The 13437-nt window shown below is 45.2% G+C and overlaps 1 pseudogene; it reads right to left on the bottom strand.

Annotated features, from left to right (window-relative positions):
* Positions 1–2563: 2563 nt before the first annotated feature.
* Positions 2564–12911, bottom strand: LOC120677980 (annotated as a pseudogene).
* Positions 12912–13437: the final 526 nt, after the last annotated feature.

Below are 13437 nucleotides of genomic sequence, written 5' to 3'. Positions count from 1 at the left end.
TTTTATTGTATCTAGGCCAATACGCAAGTTTCATGCATGAAGCTTTTCATTAGCAAGATATGGCTAATGAATCATGCATGTGAATGCGTTTATTTATTTATTTCGCTTTTCTCTTTATCTTTACACTGATCAACACATAACTCCTATAGTAGACTACGTGAGCAAGTTAATTTGTTATTTATTTAATGGACCAAGAGAGTATTTTTTTCATATATTCTTCGTATTTCCATAGTAGTCGGCCGGCGGGCGACACATTCATCGGAACGTACCGCATTTGCATGTGGAGTATATATAAATATACTTCCCTCTATATTGCTCGTATTCACGGAGCAGTACCCGGCCAACTGGCCGTGTATTTGGGCCGGGCAGACAGTATTCATAGCTTTAGATCATTTATTTTATTTATGCATTTTGATTTTGGAGCATATTTTATTTGATAAGGTATAAGTATTTTCCATATTTTGGACTAAGTCAAAATTGGTCTCAACAGATATGATCTAAGCTTTCTCGTTCAAATGTCTAGTTGTGCACTTGTTTTCCACATTATCATTTCGTGCACACACTTGTAGAAGGCTTAGCTCATATCATGCAAGTTTTATGTTTTGTGATCCATCTTAGTAATTGCTCAATGTTGGTATCTTCATTGATATCATACAATTGGATCATAATTCATGGGACTAACTATCTAGGCTACTAATTTTTCCCTTTGAGCTATATTATTGTGTTTGCAAGGACTTTTTAGGTGATTTGATTCCAAAAGGGGAGTAAAAGAAAATGAAGTAGCAAATATGGGGAGAAACAAAGGGGGATGACGGACTTAGGGGGAGGCCATGTCAACATTGAATGATGGTGAGCATCCAAGCAAGTGTAAGTGGTTCAATTTGTCAATTTTTGCAAAATTTATGCTTGCTTTGATTGTGTTGTCATCAATCACCAAAAAGGAAGAGATTGTAAGGAACATGGCCCCATTAGGCCATTATTTTGTAATTTTGGTGATTGAGTAATAACGCAATCAAATGGGACTAATAAGTTTGTCAAGTGAACATTTATAGATCCTAGAGATGAAGCAAAAAGGCAAAGCAAAGCAAAACACGAAGAAAGAACTCAAAGAAACGCTAAATTAGACGAGTTCTGCAGAAACAGTTGCACCGGTTAAACGGGTGACCCAGCACCGGCCTAACCGGTAGGCCTCGGATGCACCGGTGCCCTATCACCGGAGCAATGTGCAATGCTGGTGCCAGAAAGTTAAGTGCCACCGGATGCACCGGTGGTGCAAAGTTGAAGCACCGGTGCAAGCATCATTCTATGCACCAGAGAGCATGTCAAGTAGCCAGGACACAACTTCTTCAGCACCGGCTGAACCGACAGTGCACCAGAGCAAGCACCGGCGCAATGCCACGTCAGCTCCAAGGGAAAGAAGCTGCACCGGATGAACCGGAGACTTGGCACCGGTGATAGCCATGTCAGCTGTCAGAAGGACAACGGCTACTACAAAGCTGTGAGTGACCGGTTGCACCGGTGCCCCCTCACCGGTCTATCCGGTGCCCTGTGCAGAAAAGGCCCAACGGCTCTTAACGGCTCTATGGTCTTGGAGGCCAATATATATGCAATCCCCCGGTTATTTAAAGATTGTTGGAGTTACTACAAGTCTCATACACACCCAGAAAACCCTCCAAGCCAAACCAAGTGCATATTGATCAAATCCTTAGGTTTAGCACTAGCTTTAAGAGTGCAAGTGCTAGATTAGTTCCTGAGTGAGTGAGCAAGCAAGGTGTTGTACCTTGTGGCTGGTTCTTGAGTGAACCAACAAGAAGAACTTGGTGCGCTAGCCCTTTGAAGCATTGGTGGCTTGCCGGCACATCATCGACCCTCCGACTTGGTGTGGAGCGGCGACGACAATTTTGTACGGGGGATGTGGAGACCCCCTTCCTTCGTGGACAAGCTCTTTGGTGGAAATCGGGATCAAGGTGACCGTGGTTGAATCCGCGGAAGAGACTTCATTACTGAGAAGCGAGACTCTTAATGAGTACTTCAACAATGTGGATGTAGGTGAGCCTTTGTGGCTAACCGAACCACGGGATAAACACCCGCGTCGAGAGTTTGCTTCCTCCTATCCCGCTCTTTACGTTTCCGCATTTCTTATTAGTAATTCTTGTGTGCCTTTACTTTCATAGAGTAGGTTCTTGATATGAGAGGCTATAGATTGCTAAACTCTTTTGGGATATGGGTTTCACGCTAGAATAACCTTAGTTGCACATATAGATAGCATGTTTTAATTTAATATTATGTAACTTAATTGGAGCCATAGGTTAAGGTTTTAAGTTGCCTAATTCACCCCCTCCCCCTCTTAGGCTAGAGCACGATCTGATCACTTTCAGTACTTCAAACTGGTGTTTCAACATACGATGACGAGACTTATAATTTAAATTGAAAAAACCAAACGAGCCCTAAACAATCCAGCAACAAGGTACTAAATAAAGACGCCTAACAAGGTAGCTGCCATTCTGGAACGGGCGGTGCCTCCGCTGCTGGTGGCAGCGGCGGTGACAGCCCTTGGTTCAGTTCAGACCTGCTGCGTGGCACTGACGACTGGTGACAAGAACGTCGAGGACGGCATCTTCATGGGCAGTCTTTGCAAGGGCGCATCGAGCCGCAGAACATTGAGCGCCTGCCTCATGGAGGGCCTCAAGTTGCGGTCAGGGTGTGCACACCAGAGCCCGGTGACCAGCACGCTCTCCATCTCCCTGGCGTCGAAGTTACCATTCAACCGCACGTCCGCAGCCTCAATGATCCTCCCACGCCCGTAGAATTCCCAAACCCACTGGACAAGGTGGACGGTGGCGTATTCCTCATCAGTGTCCGATACCTCCACGATGGGACGCCTGCCGCACGCGATCTCGAGGAGCACGACGCCGAAGCTGTAGACGTCCGATGATGTGCTGGCCTTCCCAGATAGTAGGCACTCGGGGTCCATGTACCACATGGTGCCGGCGAGCGCAGTTGTGTGTGACTGCCGGTCACGGTCCATGAGCCTCGCGAGCCCGAAGTCACCAAGCTTGGCGGTGAAAGAAGCGTCCAGCATGATGTTGCTTGGCTTGATGTCACGGTGGAGGATGCACCGCTCCGACTCTTGGTGAAGGTAAACAAGTGCAGAACCGATGCCGAGCACTCACTACTACAAAACAGGCCTTTGTTCCTGGCCATTTGTCCCGGCAGCCTTTGGGCCCGAGACAATAGGTGGCTTTTGTTCCGGGTCCAACAGCTAGCCGGGCCAGCGGGGGGGGGGGACGGGGGCCTTTTGTCCCGGTTGGAGACACCAACCGGGACAAAATGGGAGCCTTTTGTCCAGGCACTGTATTGTGCGCATACTATGTATGCGAGAACATCCATGGTCTGGTAGGTCCTCCAAAGGGCTGGACAGATTGGGAGGAGGAAGTAAGTAAAAAATTTGTTAATATTTGAACTCGTATTTTAATTAGTCGAAATTAATTATCCCCTTTTTCCATAGGTCGGGGAGATGCGCGATAAACTCATACCGGAGGAAAAGATTATGGCGATTCAAGAACAATTCTCCGGATTTATTGTTGAGCAAGTCCTCGATCCAAAAGGCGAATTCTACTACGATGGAATATCTAATATTGACAATCACAGCAAATATGACAATATACGCGTATATATGTAATTAAGAACGAATATAACTATATAAATATATATGTGTGTCTATGTATTAAATTTCTATTTATGAGTATGTATGTATTAAATTTCCAAAAGGCGAATTCTACTATGTAATTAATGTATGTATGTATTAAATTTCCAAAAGGCGAATTCTACTATGTAATTAAGAACGAATATACCTATGCAAATATGATGGAGTATGTATGTATTATATATATAAGCACTCCAATAATATATATGTGTATATATATATTTATATAATATTGGTCCTAGACATTTTCATATGTAAAGGAATTCACATGTATAGATATGTGTATACATATATATATAAGTGAATTAATTTATATATGAAAACTATCTAGGACAAATATTATATAAGTAACTATATATATATGTATATATTAGTGGAGATTATACACACTGAATTCCAATACATAAGTTTAATTGAAATGCAAAAGTATAATTGAAATAGAAAAAGAATTGAGAAAAGAAAAACATGAAAAAAAAGAGACCTTTTGTCCCGGTTGGTAACACCAACCGGGACAAAAGGGTGCGCCAGCCACGTGGGCGCTGGCTGCACCTTTTGTCCCGGTTAGTGTTACCAACCGGGACAAAAGGTCCTCTTTTGTCCCGGTTGCCACACCCGGGACAAAAGGGCGCCCCCTTTTGTCCCGGACAGGCGTTCCCGGTTGGGAAACCGGGACAACAGCGGTTTCCCAGCCGGGACAAATCAACGTTTTTGTAGTAGTGACTATATCATACCTTAGAACGATATATATATATATAACACAAGTAATTGAGGAAACATAATCTAAAAAAAGAAATGTAATTTGGAGAGAGAACGTTGCAGATGATAGGTATGGTACCTGAGCAGCCACGACATGACGTTGTTCTGGCTATGGATGTGAGTGTTGAGGCTCCCGTTGGGCATGAGCTGGTACACAAGCAAGAGCTCGCCGCCGTCATGGCACCAGCCGATGAGCTGAACAAGGTTGCGATGCCTCAGCTGGCTAATAATCCTCACCTCCGAGTTGTACTCTTTCCTCCCCTGACCAGAGCTCTTGGACACCCTTTTCACGGCGACGTGAAGGTCCATATCTTTCAAGTGCCCCCGGTACACCGACCCGAATCCACCTTCACCGAGCTTCTCCTCTTCTGAGAAGAAGTTGGTTGCAGCCTCCAGCTCGCTGTAGCGGAATCGCCTTGGCCCGGCCGCCTGTTCCTCAAACTCGTCCTCCCCTGTCGTCGCATCTTCTCCAATCTGTCTGCCCTTGCTTCTGCGCGTGGCGGCGCAGCAACAAGGAAACCAAGATGCCGGTGCAGATGACCAACACCACCACGGAGCCAGTAGTCACACCGGCAATAAGTGCCGCTGAAGAATTGGAGGCGAAGGCAGGTTACTTAATTGTTGATACTCCGAAATTAAGAACAGCTTGCTGGCAGGTTAATGTAGTATTGAAATATTGATACTAAGCTATCGTTTAGATGCACGGTGTAAATTTTTTGAAAAGGAATCTTTTTACATTTGAAATATTAAACATAGATTAATCGCAGAACAAATTGCAGAACTCGTCTGTAAACTACGAGATCAATTTATTAAGACTAATTAATCCATCAGTAGCACATATATTACTGTAGCAATTTAGTGTCTAATCATGATCTAATTAGTCTCATTAGATTCGTCTCGTAATTTACAAGCAAATTATGAAATTAGTTTTCATTTTATCTAGATTTAATACTCAATGCATGTAAGATTCTTATTCGATGTGATAGTTTTGAAATTTTGAATTTTGCATCTAATCAAGGGGTAACTAACCCGGCGGTTTCGAAGTCGGTGGCGGTGGCAGAGGAATGGTGATGCCGAGGTCCTCTCCGATACTGTATGCGACATAGCAGCTGTAGCACTTGACGGCACCATACGTGTTGTTCGGGCGCAAGCTGTTGAGCTCTATTACCATGTTCTGGAGGCACTGGCTGCACATGCTGCCGTTGAGGTCCCTGGTGCACTGCGCCAGCCCGTAGATCACCTGAGCGTTGCCTTGCGAATCCGTGTACTCCTTGCTGCCGTTGGCGAGCCGCAGCAGGGAGCTCGCGGCCTCCGGCACGAGCCCGGTCATCAGAGTCCACCGCTCGGCGTTCATGGTCGCCGCGTCGCGGACGTATGTGTCCAGGGAGGCCTGCGTGGAGGCGTAGGACACGATTTCCCGGTCGGCGTCGGAGAAGAAGGACAGGTTGGAGTAGCGGAGGACGCAGGCGTCTCTGATAGATTTACAGGATCACACAGTGCACAGATCGAGTAGGATTTCTCTCTCTTTTCTTGACCTGAGTACAACAAAGTCCTAGATCTACAACAATAACACAAAGAAAATAGAGAGAGGAGCGAGATTGAGGACCTTCAGTGCCGGCAGAAGAGCTTGGTCCAGCCATCACAGGTTTGTTGATGGAGATCCGCTCAAAGGCGGCGACGAGCAGTGCAGAGGCGTCGTGGACGTGGCGTCGGAGTCGACGACGGTGACAGCGACGCCGATGAATCAGCGTCGATGGCGGTGGTGGTGATTCCCGCTGCTCCAGCGCCCCTCTAAATCGGCTAGGGTTTAGGATGTGGGAGAGGGTACTGGCGGCGCGACGAACTTCGTTCACAGTGCCCCAGCCCCTTCACCCCTATTTATTTTAGCGCTGTGCAGCGGGGGCCCACCAACCATTAAGGGTTGGGCGCCCCCGATCAGGCCGCGGATTAAGTGCCTAATAGACCGTTGGGTCTATTAGGAAAGAGATCAATCCAACATTCTCCCCCTTGATCTCACTTTGTACTTTAACTTTATACTTTAACTTAAAACTTTTTTCTTTAGTTGTTCCATCACAGATTAATGAATAGAGCATACTTTATCGTCACGGTCCAAGACCGATAGACTCAACAGCTACCATACACATCACTGTTTTGAAACAAATTCTTTATCTTTTGGGCCCTTTTGGTTTTGCAGAAATCACAGGCTTTCCTTTAAACCCATGCCGGCAATGTGTTCCATAAACACATTGGGTGGTAAGCCTTTAGTGAGCGGATCCGCAAGCATTTTCTTTGTACTTATATGCTCGAGTGTAATAGAGTGATTCTGGATTTTCTCCTTCACAACATAAAACTTTATGTCAATGTGTTTGGCAGCACCACTTGACTTATTGTTGTGAGCATAAAACACTGCTGGTTCATTGTCGCAGTACATTCTGAGTGGTCTTTGAATGCTGTCTACCACTCTTAAACCGGGTATAAATTTCTTTAACCATTCAACATGCCCCGAGGCCTCATAATATGCCACAAATTCAGCGTACATCGTCGATGATGCAGTGACACTTTGTTTGGAGCTTTTCCACGATATAGCTCCCCCTGCGAGTGTGAACACATAACCGGACGTGGACTTTCGGTCATCGATGTCCCCCGCAAAATCCGCATCTGAGTACCCTTCTATCTCTAGGGAATCGGATTTTCTGTATGTTAGCATGAGGCCTTTTGTGCCTTGCACATAACGTAATGCTTTCTTTACAATGATCCAGTGTGCCTGTCCTGGATTACTTTGATATCTGCCAAGTATTCCGGTAACAAATGCTAAGTCAGGGCGTGTACAAACTTGAGCATACTGTAGGCTTCCGACAGCTGAAGCATATGGAACCGCTTTCATTTGATCGATCTCATACTGGTTCCTGGGACATTGAAATTTCCCAAATCTATCACCCTTGACTATTGGAGCAGGTGAAGGCTTGCACATATGCATACTGTATTTCTTTAGAACTTTTTCTAAGTATGCCTTTTGTGATAGTCCTAATACCCCCTTTGTTCTATCTCGGTGAATTTCAATTCCCAAAACAAATGAAGCTTCACCGAGATCTTTCATATCAAAGTTTGAGGACAAGAATTTCTTTGTCTCCAGTAGCAGACCAACATCGCTACTAGCAAGTAAAATGTCATCCACATATAGAATCAGAAAAATAAATTTTCCATTTCTGAACTTTGCATAAATGCAATTGTCCTCCTCATTTTCTTTAAATCCAAATTTTCTTATGGTTTCATCAAACTTTAAATACCACTGCCTAGAGGCTTGCTTTAATCCATAAATGGATTTCTTCAAGCGACATCTCATATGTTCTTTTCCTTTCATGACAAAACCTTTCGGTTGAGCCATGTAAATATTTTTATACAGATCCCCATTAAGAAACGCCGTCTTTACATCCATCTGATGTAATTCTAAGTCATAATGTGCCACCAATGACATTATAATCCTGAAGGAATCTTTACATGAAACCGGAGAAAAGGTTTCGTTATAGTCTATCCCTTCTCTTTGCGTAAAGTCTTTTGCCACGAGTCGTGCTTTGAATCTTTCTACATTCCCTTTGGAGTCATGTTTTATTTTTTAAACCCATTTACAGCCTACTGTTTTGGCTCCTTTAGGAATTTCCTCTAAGTCCCAAACACCATTGGAATTCATAGATTTCATCTCATCCTTCATAGCTTCCAGCCATTTAGATGAGTGAATACTTCTCATGGCTTCTTCATATGAAGTGGGATCACCCTCCATATGAACCTCTTCTGTATTATAAACTTCATAGTCGCTAGAAATAGCCGACCTTCTTTCTCTTTGTGACCTTCTAAGGGCCACTGCTTGTGGCACATTTTGTGCCTCAACTTCTAGCACATTTTCCATAGGGGGCTGTAGCTCCTCCTCCTCATGTCCAACCGCGGGTTTAGGTAGTTCCTGGATGACAGGTTCCAAACCTTCGCTCACTGTTGGTATGGGTAGAGTTGCGACAGGTGTTGACACCGTAATAATTGGAATAGTTGGCGCAGCAACAACCGAAGAAGGTACTGACGTCACTATTTCAGGAACTTTTGGTGCAGCATCAACAGGTAGTGAGAAAAATGGCTCTTGAATCATAGGAGTAGGCACATACACCCGCTTCTCCTCAAGGTCAATTTCTCTAGGTACCATGCTCCCCCTGATCATTTCACTTTCTAGAAAGACAGCATGTCTCGTTTCTACAAACTTTGTATGTCTGTCTGGACAGTAGAAACGAAAACCTTTCGATTTTTCAGGATAGCTTATAAAATGGCAGCTTACAGTTTTGGGATCCAGTTTTCTAATATTTGGATTAAACACTTTAGCCTCAGCTGGGCTCCCCCAGACCCGTAGGTGAGTCATTGAGGGTTCTCTTCCTGTCCATAGCTCATATGGCGTTTTGGGCACCGATTTGCTTGGCACTCTGTTGAGAATATGGATGGCGGTTTTTAACGCCTCCATCCACAGACTCAATGGCAATGTGGAATAACTCATCATACTGCGTACCATATCCATTAGTGTACGGTTGCGCCTTTCAGCTACTCCATTTTGCTGAGGCTCCCCTGATGTAGAGTATTGGGCAACTATACCATTTTCCTGTAAAAACCTCACAAAAGGTCCAGGAACCTGTCCATAAGGGGTATGTCGACCGTAGTACTCCCCTCCACGGTCTGATCTTACTATTTTAATTCTTTTGTCAAGCTGATTTTCAACCTCAGCTTTGAATATTTTAAATTTATCCAATACCTCAGATCTTTCTTTAATTGGATAAATGTAACCATAGCGGGAGTAAACGTCTGTGAATGTTATGAACGAATCATAGCCATCCACACTTTTCACAGGAAACGGTCCACATATATCAGTGTGGATTATTTCTAATGTTCCTGCACTTCGTATGGCACCCTTTTTTATTTGCTTTACAAATTTTCCTTTAATGCATTCAACGCATTGTTCAAGATCAGAGAACTCTAATTGTGGAAGAATTTCACTCTTCACTAATCTTTCAATTCTCCCCCTCGAAATATGGCCTAAACGACAGTGCCATAATTTCGATGAAGTATCTTGAGTTCTCTTTCTTTTCTTTATTTCTTTCTCTGACAAGGATTCATGCACATTCACATTACATACAGAATGCACTTTATCACACATAGATAATAAATAAAGATCATTGTAAAGAACAGCATCACCAATACAATTATTATCAAACCATAGTTCACATTTGCCATTCGCAAAATGACAACCAAAACCATCTGTGTCTAAGCGTGATACACTTATCAAGTTTCTTTGAAGCGAAGGAACAAATAAAACATCTTTTAATACAAGCATGAAACCATTAACTAGCTCGATGGAGACATCACCAACAGCTTCAACATCTGCTTGTACTCCGTTCGTGACTTTAATGTGTCTTTCGCTTCTTTGCGTAGTCCTTGTCGAACGGAATCCCTGTAAAGAATTTGCAACATGCACAGTTGCACCAGAATTAATCCACCAAGTAGATTTAGAAAACTGTAAATACAGGGATTCATTAACAAATGAAATTACATTATCACAATTCATTGCCATTATCATCTTTAAGTAAGCGGGACAATCTGCTTTACGATGCCCCTTATCAAAGCAGTGGAAGCACTCATCTTGTGCTGGAGGGCGCTGTTGCTGACACTGTTGCTGATACTTCTGTGGCATAGGGGCTTTGTCTTTAGCTTTAGAGAAAGAAGCAGCATGGAAATGCCTTTTCTTGTTATTATGCACAAAATTGACAGACCCACCATTCTGTTTCTTGAGTCTATCTTCCTCTTGTGCACACATGGCAATTGCCTTTTCCATGTTCCACTTCTCTGGCTGTGAGTTATAGTTTACAACGAACGTTGCAAACTCTTTTGGCAGAGAGGCGAACACCAGGTGCACCATAAACTCTTCCTTGAGATCCAAGTTCATTGGTTTGAGCTTGGAGTTCAAGGCGTACATCCCCATGATATGATCTCTTATAATACCGGCATTGCCATAGTACCTCTTTGTGGCCAACTGCTCTATGATCTGTGTGACATATGTCTTTGAACAACCAGTAAACTGGTTCTTTATCTTTTCAAGGTACTCTGCAGCTGAATCACACTCTCCAATTGAACCCAAAATGTTAGAATCAATTGTGTTCTTTATCACAGCCACACATTTCTTGTTGGCATTATTCCACTTTATTTTTTGGAGATCATAAGCCATCTTTATTGGAGCATAGTCCCTTTGCTTTTCCTGCCACTCAGCATCAGTGTCAGATTCCCCTCTCACTGGAGCCGGTGGCTCAGTGGGCTTTGGAGTGGTGATCATCTCATCCACCTCTCCACAGACGAAAGCAAGATCAACCTTCTTGATCCATTTGCCATAGTTGTCTCCTTTTAGAGTCGGGATGTGACTGATAAATCCCATCAAGTTCATCCCCGCTGAAAATTTCAAAAAATAGTGTGAACATAATAACAACAATTGTATGTAATAATTCCGACATTGGTCAAAAATAAAACATACAACTGTTTATGCAATTAAATCTATATCACTGTTGGTCAGAAATAGAAATAAATGCACAAAAATTATGAAATTACAGTATTGTAATTAACAACGTTGGTCAGAAAATTAACAATACCATAATCCTCAAAAATAATCTTTTAACCATGCTCTTAAACTTTAATTGTCTCGTTGGTTCGAATTAAAGTAAAGAGCAACTGTAATGACTTTCGCAGCGGAAACATGTAGAAAATTTATATTTTCAGAAGCAATACTGTGAACTTTTAGCTCTAAACAATATACACGTTTGTGCAAAATTGAATAGAGATCAAACTATAAACAAATTCATGCAAAATACTATTGAAAATACTTCTGAAAAATAGAAAAACGATAAAACAGTACACTGATCAGGCGGCCCAGAAGGAAAAAACGGCACGCGGCCTGCTTGGCCACCTCTTCTTGGGCCCGAAGCCCGACACCCAACGGCCAGGCCGCTGAATCGGCCCGCCGCGGCATCCCCTCCCCCGCCCGAATGGGCCGCGTGCCGGCCCAGGAAGCGAGACGCAATCTCAGCCGTCGAACTTGATCGGACGACCGTCCGTGAGTTTCGCCGGATCAAAAACCCGACGACGACGCGGCGTCCCCAAACCCTAGTTCATTCTTTCCCTCCCCCTTCTCTCTCCACGCAATGGAGGCGACGGCCACTGGCCATGGTGGCCGGGCGGAGCGGGCAAGGCGGTGCCACCGCGGCTTGCTCGCCGGCGCGCGCGCTCGCCAGTGGGTGAGCGCGCCGCCGTCGAGCTCGCCATGGATGGCGCCTTGCTTTCGAGCCCGCGCGCGTGCGCCCTGGCGTCCCGGCGGCGAGTGGCGGAGCATCCTGTGCCACACCCCGACGAAGCGGGTTGCGCGGGTCTATCCCGCACATGGGCGGCCGGCTGTAGGGCGGTGCAGGTGAGTACCCACCGCCCTTTGCTCTAGGGTTAGGGTTTGCTGTTCGATTTGATTCGAAATCGATCTTTTCTTTTGATTTGCTTTCGATTCGCACTCGAATCTTTCTTTCCCAATCTCGATCTACACGTGTGTAGGCGACTGATACCACTAATAGATTTCTAGGATCACACAGTGCACGGATCGAGTAGGATTTCTCTCTCTTTCCTTGATCTGAGTACAACAAAGTCCTAGATCTACAACAATAACACAGAGAAAATGGAGAGAGGAGCGAGATTGAGGACCTTCAGTGCCGGCAGAAGAGCTTGGTCCAGCCATCACAGGTTCGTTGATGGAGATCCGCTCAAAGGCGGCGACGAGCAGTGCAGAGGTGTCGTGGACGTGGCGTCGGAGTCGACGACGGTGACAGCGACGCCGATGAATCAGCGTCGATGGCGGTGGTGGTGATTCCCGCTGCTCCAGCGCCCCTCTAGATCGGCTAGGGTTTAGGATGTGGGAGAGGGTACTGGCGGCACGACGAACTTCGTTCACAGTGCCCCGGCCCCTTCACCCTATTTATTTTAGCGCTGTGCAGCGGGGGCCCACCAACCATTAAGGGTTGGGCGCCCCCGATCAAGGCGCGGATTAAGTGCCTAATAGACCGTTGGGTCTATTAGGAAAGAGATCAATCCAACAGTCTCTGCAAACCTTGGCCTGTCGACTGAACGGGCACTCCCGCTGCACATCGCCGGGCACATTCCGGAGGCAGTCTTGGCACTGCGTCAAGCTGCGGTCGGCGTAGCACATGGCGAGGCCAAACACCCTGTCCGGAGCGCTGCCAGCCGTGGTTTCGGCAAAGCTGTCGTTGGCCATGGTGCTCCGCGGAAGGTCGCCTATGAGATTGAGGAGGTTTGCCTGGTACTGGCTTCCGGCGGTGAAGTTGCCCGAGGTCGAGCACTCCTGGCGGTCGACGTAGCACGTTTTGTAGTTACCCATGGTGTAGCAGGTAAAGGTTGGCTGGGAAACCACCCCTACGGCGTCATCTGCGGCTCCGACGCCGGCGGCGAGCAAAAGAAGGACGGCGGTTAGCACTGGGGTTTGGAAGCTCGGCGAAGCCATGGCTGATGGCAGCCAAGACAACGAGCTGGGTTGCATTGGCTAACGGAGCAGGGCAGCTTGCAGCCTTAAGTTGTTCCACAGGTTCTAATTTCTAGGAGCCGTTCAACTCGGTATCCTACCTGCCTGCTGCGGCCGAGAGTGACGGGATAGAAATGATAGAAACAATAAAAAATATAATAAGAGATTGGAATTTATTTCGATTCAAAAATGAATTGCAACAAAATAGATTCATAATAATTATAACAAGAGATCAGGATTAATTCCACACCTCTAAACTCATGAATTGATTTCATACTTTTAATGCAGCTATCATAATGCCATTTTATTGTAATTAGTTTTCGATTCAGAATGAATCCTAATCTCTTATTATATTTTCCATTATTTCTACTTTTTCCGGTAGGAA

Source organism: Panicum virgatum, chromosome 6N (assembly GCF_016808335.1).
Source record: "Panicum virgatum strain AP13 chromosome 6N, P.virgatum_v5, whole genome shotgun sequence".
NCBI lineage: Eukaryota > Viridiplantae > Streptophyta > Magnoliopsida > Poales > Poaceae > Panicum > Panicum virgatum.
The sequence above is the reverse complement of the archived record's forward strand: the minus strand, read 5'-3'. Positions and strand labels throughout refer to the sequence as shown.